This window comes from Myotis yumanensis, unplaced genomic scaffold (assembly GCF_028538775.1).
Source record: "Myotis yumanensis isolate MYYU_CA2020_CCGP unplaced genomic scaffold, mMyoYum1.0.hap1 SCAF_24, whole genome shotgun sequence".
Lineage (NCBI taxonomy): Eukaryota > Metazoa > Chordata > Mammalia > Chiroptera > Vespertilionidae > Myotis > Myotis yumanensis.
In genome coordinates, this window is record NW_027223775.1 from 544,218 (window position 1) to 553,819 (window position 9,602).

Below are 9,602 nucleotides of genomic sequence, written 5' to 3' on the forward strand. Positions count from 1 at the left end.
GCCTTAGATAGTGACTACTGAGCACCATGCTCTGCTCCTACTCCTGTCCTCCCTCCCCAGCTCAATACCGGATCCCCTGGCCCTTTTAATCCCATTCATGATGCTTTAACTTCCTCCAGAACGCCTTATGTTGGGCAAAGATGTGTGACCCATGCTAAAGCCTTTCCTCTTTGAAAACAAGGATACAACTTCGGACAGACCCCGGTCCATTTTGAGAGGTGTGGACAGCACCCTCTCCTTAATGGTTTCCCCACCTTGGTAGGAACGTAATGGGACTTAGAGGGGAAGGAAGCCACCTGCGATGCCCAGAGAAGACCTCTGACAGAGCATGGAACCCTCGACTCCCCACAGGTCTCTGGGTAATGAGAATCCCGTGGAGCTTGGCCTAGAGGTTAGTTCATGCCCGCTGTCCACAAGCCAGTGAACCATGACGATCAGGGTTGCTAACTTCTGGGTCCATTTATGTGGGTTCTGGTTTAGGGTGATGGCAACTTGAAAACTTCACCTGTCTTCTGTGCTGACAAGGGTAGGTGTCTGAGAAAATTGCAATGTCAGTGACTACCCAAGTCAAAAGTATTGAGAACCTACGAATTGGGAGCTAACATCAGGCCCCTGTCCTCCTGAAGTGTACACAGCCCCTGTCCCCTGACAAAGTAAAACATGTCCTTTTTCTTTCCATTATTTTCAAGGCAGTTATTTTTTTTAAATCTTTACTGTTGAAAGTATTGCATACGTCTGTTTCCTTCCCCCCATCGACCCTTCAGCAGGCCACCCCAGCTCCCTTCCCCAGGCCATGACCACCCCCATTGTCTGCTTCTGTGTGTAATGCATACATTCACACAAGGTCTTTGGTTGGTTATCTCTCAGCCATCATCCTTTCACCCTCCCCTACCTTCCCTGTGAGTTTCCACAGTCTGTCCATGCTTCCATGTCTCTGCCTCCATTTTTTAAAATCAATTTATTTTGTTCATGAGTTTCCAAATAAGAGTGAGATCATGTGATACTTGTGTAGCTCTGGCTGGCTTATTCCCTTAGCATAATGCTCTATAGGTTCACCCATGCTTATCAAATGAAAGAGCTCTTCCTTTTTTTCTGCTGAGTAGTATTCCATTGTGTAAATGTACAGCAGTTTGTTTTTCTTATGCACTCACCTGCTGATAGGCACTTAGGTGCTTTCCAAATCTTAGCAATTGTAAATTGTGCTGCTATGAATATAGGGGGACATAAATTCTTTCTGATGTGTGTTTTGGGTTTCATCAAATAAATGGCTAGAAGTGAGATGGCAGGGTCATATGGGAGTTCCGTTTCCAATTTTTTTATGGACACCCCATTTTGTTTTTCATTATGGCTGCACCAGTCTGCTTTCCCATCATCAGTGTGCTAGGGTGCCCTTTCCTCCACAAGCTTGCCAGCACTTGTCATTTGTTGATGGTACCCATTCTGACAGGAGTGAGGTGATTCCTCATTGTCCTTTTAATTTCCTCAATGTCCTTTTGGTTTCTGGTATGTTGAAGGTGCTGTGTACATGTTGACCCTCATACTCTACCTTCATATTTAGGGTTTAGCTAATGATTAGATTTGGCTCATAATTTTTGTTGAGTTCAAAGGTCCATTTATTTGACTTATATAGAATAATTGATGGCCATTCTCTTTTTTGCTACTTTCTAAGCACAACAAACTGTAGTTTGTGTAGACATTATTCCTCAATATCTTCTTTCAACAGATATTTACACATGTGCCTTCTCAGTGCTGATTAATGGTTCTGAATAAGACAATACCCCTATTTTATTGAGCAATGAGTGTGTGGTCAAGATAACACATACTCTAGGAAAAGAATGCAAGTACTATTATGCACAGGAATGGTGAGAAGGAAAATAAGGGTTGTAATGTAGGCGGAATTAGTTGGGCACTAGAAAACACTTTTATTCATAAAAAGTCAAGGGAACCAAGGGGTATTAGCTAAATCTTAAATGTTGGGAATGAGGCAGAGGTGCATAGATCTCTAGGAAATATTTTAGACCCAGAAGATGTGAATGGCTCTTATGGCTGTCACTCTGTGTCAGGGCCCCTGTGTGGCTGAAATCTTATTGGGATTTGTTTACAAAAGTAATACCAAATTTCCTTACTAAAGTTGTTTATGTGGATCAGTTACTATCCCATGAGTTACGTTTACACAGCCAATTTGACTTTGGGACATCAGGGAATTTAAGCACTTAATGACACTGAAAATACTATATTTTAAAATGTTATATTCATGGACCCATTTAAGTAAAAATAGCTGAGTGATGTAAACATATTATAGATTAGGTAAGGATTCTATTTCGTAATAGAAAAGATGAAATCATTTAAAACTGTAAGCAAAGACATGCAATTCAAACTGCGAATTTTTACTTTTAACATTTTAACCGGAGATATAATAAAAATAATACAGACTATAAGTAAAATAACCAATCACTCTGAACAGATGATTCAATATTTTATTTCCAAGCTAGAACACACTTGTAGACCACCTGGGCACACTTTAAAATAAATAAAAGCTGACAACACAAAAAATGAAGTAAGAAAAAGCAATGCATGTAATCTCTCATCATATGGGAGACATGTAAAACTTTGCTTATTTCTAAAGGGCATTTGAATAACTTTTAATAATCAACATATTTGGCCCACACTTTTTCCTCCACCTTAGTGGTTTCCTGAGACCCCACCCCATCTAACTGGCAGCTCCAGAAAAGCTGTTTGTAGCAGCTTTTCCATATGCATGGCCTGGCCTGGCCTGGCTCAGGCTTCAGACTTCTCTAACACCTATCAAACAAGCAGCAGCTGGCATCAGAAAAAAACTGTTAAAAACAACCCAAGATCTAGCACTAGCAGCAATCTGCATTGCTACATGCTGGGTCTCTCCTGGGCATTTCCAAGCCCAATACAAATAGCAGCCATCTCCAGACAGCCCCCTAGCTCCTGCCGGGTGTCCCTAGGCAGTGGCTGACTTTGCCCCTCCTGGGAGGCCCCAGCGACAGTGCACCTTCTGGACAGCTTCAAAACCTACCAGGTTACAGCTCTACACACCCACAAGCGACACACTCCAGGGCCAGACTCAGTGAGCTTGAAAGCCCCACTGAAGCAAGCCCTGCTCTATAGGAGGGTCTCATGCACAGCACCTCTCCAGCTGTGGTTCAGCTGGTCCTCACAGCAAATTGGCTTGCAGGTCAGTTCCACCCAGGGATGCCAACAGCAATCAAGGCTCAACTACAGCAAGACTGAACACACAGCCCACACAGGTACACCTGGAAGTCCTAGCTCAGGTGACTGGGCAGGCTGAGCCACTAGGCCCTATAGAACAGCAATGACACAAGGACACTCTACCTAGTCAGGAGACACAGAAAATCTACCTAGTACATAGAAACAAACCAGGGAAGCACCCAAGATGCAGAGACAAAGGAATGATATGCCAGCAAGCCAACTACTGCATACAGAGTTCAAGACAATGGTTATAAGTTTGCTCATAGATCTTAATGAGCGCTTCAAGGACGTATTGAAACAATAGTCTTAGTGAGAACACCAAAGACTTTAAAGAACCAGAAAGAAGCTGGAAAGGTGTTGCTGCATTTGTGTTGTAGGTAGCAGGGAACTGTAATAGTATTGGGCAAAGACCTCACAAGAGGCTGTGGAAGCAGCATCTCCTGCATTTGAGCCTGCTTGGAAAGAGGCAGGGCTACAGAAGAAGAGACACCAGGCCTTAGAAGGCCTTGGGATGTTGTTCCCTTCTTTCAGGGTGTTTTTGGGAGGAGAAGGGAAGAATGACAGATTTCTGATGAGAAGTCTTATAATTTGGCCAGAAAATAGGGAACTTGTATACTACAGGAGTGCAGGGGCCTGACATGAGCTCTCAACTCCCTTGGCTTGGGTGCTCACTCACATAGACATGCCATGGTCAGTCAGAAGACAGCTGACCTCTTCAAGATGGAGGCACTGCTCAACAGAAGCCATGGCCCGGTCCTGTGAGTGTGAATGTTTACATATGTGTGTGGGGAGGAGGGCGGGGGTTCCCTCAGACCACCTACACCCTCTCCAATCCGGGACCACTTTCTCCTAATTGCTCACCTGCCTGCCTGTCTGGTCACCCCTAACTCCCCCCCACACCCTGTCAGCCTGTTCGACACTCACTGCCTCTGCGTGCTGGCCTAATCACTCCTAGCTGCCCCACCTGCTGGCCTGGTCACCACTAACTGCCCCTCTGCTAAACTAGTCGCCCTTCACTGCACCCGCTGGCCTAATCACCCCCAAAACCTCCTGCCAGCCTGGTTGTCCCAACTGCACCCGTCCTTGCCACACTGGTCACTTCTAACTGTCCTGCTGCTGGACTGGTCGCCTCTTATTGCCCCAACCCCGGCTGGCCTGGTCGCCCCCAACTGCTCCTCTGCTGTGCTGGTTGGCCCCTACTGTCCCCCTTGTCTGCCTGGCCGTCCCACACCCTGCCTCCCACCAGCGTATTCTCCCACACAACTTGCTGTTCACTTGTTTGGTGGTCCCTCGCTAACCCCCTACCAGTCTGGTCATAGGCAGCCATCTGGAGATGATGTGAAGATTAATTTGCATATTAGCTCTTCATTATATAGGAGCATGACATTGTGATCTGAGAAGGTGCTTGATATGACTTCCACCTTGTTACATTTGAAGAGAGTTTGCTTGTGTCCCAAGTGGTCTATGTCTGAAAAGGTCCTGTGTACATTTAAGTAGAATGTATATTCTGTAGCTTTGGGGTGACATGTTCTGAAGATGTCGATTAAGTCTGTCTGAACTAGTGAGGTGCTTAGGATTGTTGTCTCTTTCCTGATTTGTTTTTTTTTTGACTAGAGGATTTATCCAGTGTTGTCAATGAGGTATTAAGGTCCCCTACTATGATTTTATTGTTGTGGGTCTCTCCCTTGATATATTCCAGTTGTTTTTTGTTTTTTAAAAAAATATATTTTATTGATTTTTTACAGAGAGGACGGGAGAGAGACAGAGAGTAGAAACATCGATGAGAGAGAAACATCGATTAGCTGCCTCCTGCACACCCCCCACTGGGTTTGTGCCCGCAACCACTGCACATGCCCTTGACAGGAATCGAACCTGGGACTCTTCAGTCCACAGGCCGACGCTCTATCCACTGAGCCAAACCAGTTTCGGCTGTTTTTTGTTTTTAGTATTCAGTGCTTCTGCAATGGATGCATATGTTTACCAGAGTTTTATTCCCTTGTAATCTTGACCCCTTTAGTAATATGATGTGGCCTTCTTTTCTCTTTTGATGGCCTCCACTTTGAGGTTTATTTTTTCTGATATAAGTTTTGTTCGCCCAGGTTTTTTTTTTCATTTTCCTGTTCCTAAAGACATTTTTTCCAGCTGTCCACTTTCAGTCTGTATGAGTCCCTTGTACTGAGGTGGGTCTCTTCTAGACAGCATATATATGGGTCATGTTTTCTTCTCATTTCAGGCACTGTATGTCTTTTGAATGGAGCATTCAGTCCATTTATGTTTAAGATAATTTTTGATAAGTACTTGTTTTAGCCATTTTTGTTCTTTCTCCTTATGGTCTTTCTTACCCTTCTATTTCTTCTTTTTATGACAGACCCTTTAACATTTCTTGCGTTAAGCTCTTCTTATTAATAAACTCCCTCAGCCTTTTTGTTTGTTTGTTTGCTTTGTCTGTGAAGCTCCTGAAATCCCCTCCAATGTTAAATCATAGCCTGGCTGGATAGAGAAATCTTGGAGTCAGTTCCCTCTTTTGCACTAATTTGTATACTTCCTCCCGTTCACTTGTAGCTCCATGTGTTTCTGTTGAGAAATCATTTGATAATCTAATGGTGATCCTTTTCAGGGAACTCTCTGACTCTATCTTGCAGCCTTAAGATTCTGTTTGTGCTGTTACCATTTGCCATTGTAATTACAATGTGTATTCATCGTGTTTGAGAATCTCTGTGCTTATGTGAGTTTTGCTACCCCAGGTCAGGGAAGTTTTCTGTCATTGATTCTTCTAATAGGTTTCCTAATCCTTGTTCCTCTTCTTGTTCTCCTGACAAACCTATTCTACAAAAATTACTTTCATTCATGATGTAGCAAAGCTCCCTTAGGCTCTCCTCCTGGTTTCTAATTTTTCCCCAATTGCTATTCAGATTGTGTTGTTCCCTGGGTGTCTCTGCCCTATCTTCTAAAGCACCAATTTGGGAGACAGAGGGACTCCTGAGGGCAGCGTGCTTCCTCTCAGTTCCACAAGGGGGCCTTCAACTGAAGGGTGCCTGAGGATTCACAATGCTCCCCAGGGCCTTTGCACCAGGAAGGACAGGGCAGGAGGAATGGGCCAGGAGTCTTTAAGCTTCATCTCAGTGCAGGAAAGTGGTGATACCCAGGACACAAGGTCACAGGCGGTTCAGAGGGCAGCTTTGGGGCTGGAGCAGGAGGACTTCATGCAGGTCGGGGAGGCCGAGACCCTGGAGGTGAGGTTGGACACAGGCCAGGAAGTTTGGCTAGATCTTGAGTTGGGGGCAGGGGAGGACTGGGTGGCTGCAAGAGCAGTGTGTGCAGGGAGAGGAGACTGAGGTGAAGCAGGGAACCCAGAGTGAGGAGCAAGGGGAAGACAAGGAGGGCCTGGGGGAGGAGTTGCAGGCACAGGCTCACTTTGTCCTGTGGACAGAGGGCCTTCTGGAGGTGGTGCCATAGCAGGCCACGTGGGCGGGGGAGGGGGTTTTCCCTGATCTGCAGGTGGGGAGGCAGGAGGAGGTGGTGAGTGAAGAGCTGAGGCTGGAGGCACAACTGACTGGGGATCTGCAAGGAGTGACCACCAGCAGGAGGGGTGGATGGAGGAGCAATTAATTGCAGGGGAACAGTTTGTCCTGCAGTTGGAGGGGGTGGGCACCATGGAGGCAGTGGAACAGGTGAGAGAGTTGGAGCCTCAGTCAGAGGCCAAATCAAAGCCAAAAGAAGAGAAACCAGTGCAGCAGGAGCAGGCCCAGTCAGGGCCCAGGGCCAAGTTAACCAGCTCCCCTCTCGAGGTGCTCCAGGCCGTTCAATTGGAGATGGAGCTCATGAACGAGGAAGCCAGCAGGGCCTTCTCTCGGCTCAGGTGCAGGACTCGGCGGAGGCTCAAGCCCTATTTCGAACTGAGAAGCCTCAATATCCAGTGCATCCTTGGATTCTGGCTCACAGCTGTATCCTTGAGGATAGAAGAGCAGGATCACAAGGAGCATGGGACAGTGCAGGAGAACAGTGTAAGCGCGGTTGGTTCCCATAGAAAAGAACATAGAGGACAAGCTCAGGGCACTGTGCCCCAGTCTGGCCCAGGGTCCTGGAGACACCCTCTGTCTTATACAGGCACCAAAAAAGCGGTATCTGGGGTTCAGGGGCAGAGCTCCAACACAGAGGCACACATACACCAGGGGCGGATGCCCACAGACTGGGCTGTGTTGCCCGGGCCCTTCTGGGACTAACTAACACTGCCCTACAGGCTGTCTGTATTTCCAATTCCTCAGTCAGAAGCAGGAATGTGTGATGTGTAGTCTGTCAAGCCCTCAGCACAAAACAATCTGGTGGGTATCAGGGTCTGTCAGGAAACAGAGTGGTGCTGTGCCCCTTTCTGCCTTTGATGGAGAAAGAGTGGCCTAAAGGAAGGAGAGGCCAGGCCAGGCTGTACTTTCTTGCTGGTCCATGCCCAGCTCCCAGGGTGCAGGCTCCTTGACCCATAGCAGATGGTCAACCACCCAGAGTTGTCGGCCTTGTCCAGAGTCCAAGATGACAATATGCTCAGCCACATGATCGATTTGAAGGTCAGGCCTCCTGCTCCACAGAGTGGTGGAGGGGATGTGGGGAAATGGCCTGTCCCTGAAAACAGCTACAGGCGGAGCCCTGGGTTGCAACTTCACTCCCTGTGTCCACTTTTCTTCTGCAGGTGAGGGAAGTCAGGCAGACCTGGGGTTGCTGCACCAGTAGCCTGTGCTTCTGCAGCAACCCCTACTTCCGCAACCATGTGATTGTGAAGGAGTATCTCATCACCCTCACAGGTAAGAGGAGGCTCCCTGCATGGGCTGCAGCTGGTGGTGGGCAGGGTGGGAAGGTGCTGTGCCCAGCTTCACATACCCCTCTCCTGCAAGATACAGGCTGTCCCTTGCCACCCCCGTACCAGCATTGTGAACGAGAAGCCTACAGCCAGGGGCACCAGGAGAGCAGCCCCAGCTTCTTCTACTGGTTTTCTGACCACAGGGTGGCAGGATCTGGCAGGATTGCTGAGATGGGATGTCACTGGCCATGCCAGCATACAGCCTCCTATGTCCGCCTGCTGCTTGGGTTTCTATTCGGGTCCCTGTGGTCTCCTGACCCAGGTCTGTTTGCCCTACCAGATCATCAGCAAGGACCTGTGGCTCCATTCCCTGAAGTACTATGCGAGGACCATTGCCCCCAGTGAGTGGACAGGACAGGTGAGGAGGGACTGCTTGGGCTCTCCCCCGGTGTGCTGCCAGTTTCCTGGGCCATTCCTTTTCTCTCACAGGGACACCTGGATGCTGGGAGGGATATAGCCTGAGACACCAGGTCCTCATGGTGTGGGCATGAGACAGGAACCACCAGCACAACAAGGGCAGTGCAATTCCAGTAAAGGCAGAGGGGGTTAGGCAGGGGGAGGTAGTGTGCATGTCCACTGTCACTCAGTCAAAGCAGATTCCTTGAGCCACTCCTCTGAACTCTCCCTCTAGGCTGCCCAAGCACCTTCAGGCCTTGCCACCTGCCCCTCAACAGGGGCTGGCATGACATGTTCTTCCTGTACTGCTTTTCATAGGTGTCTGCGAATCTTCCTCATGCCGAGGCCTAGGCTGCTGTGCTGCCACACCATGTTGCTCTATTGCTGGCCAGCTAATCTCCTATTTCCCTAAGGTCTCCTCTTCCTCCTGGGTCCAGTGGTATAGGCCTGCTCCTTATCAGTATCGTAGGGTGCAACGTGTGGGCCACAGAGCTGGTGGAATCCTTCGGGACCCCAGTTGCCACACTGAGGTGAACAATGGCTTTGCATCCTTGGTGGAGGTTCCTCAATCTTTTTATTTACTTAGGTTTTGCAAGGAGAATACCTAATATATTTACACTCCCTAACTGGAAAACAGGGCAGCATGCCATGAAGTAGTAACACACTGATTCATTTTGTATGCAGTTCACTTCAAAGTCTCTATGTACTTATGGTCATGGACACATTGGATGATGCAGGGCCATGAATATAACTCACCATCCAAACACATTGATTTGTATGTTTGCAGTAAAATCAGACAAATTTGATTTTGTGGGAAACTTTATTCTGAAAATTTTAACACTACAAATGTTCAAATTAAATATTTAAGTATATTGTAATTAAATGAACACTTATGATAAAAACTTTAATAATTCAAATTTTGCATTCCAGCCACAAATTTCATAAAGGGAACAATAATTCTTGCTTCTTCCTCAATCCCACCGTTTGCTTTTAGTCATGCTTCAATAACAGAAGACAATTTCTTTACAAATTAAATGTAAACCATAACTTAGCATTATCTTTTTTATTTCTGTGTATACTTGCTTTGTCACAGGGGCTTCCCCTATGACTCCTCCAG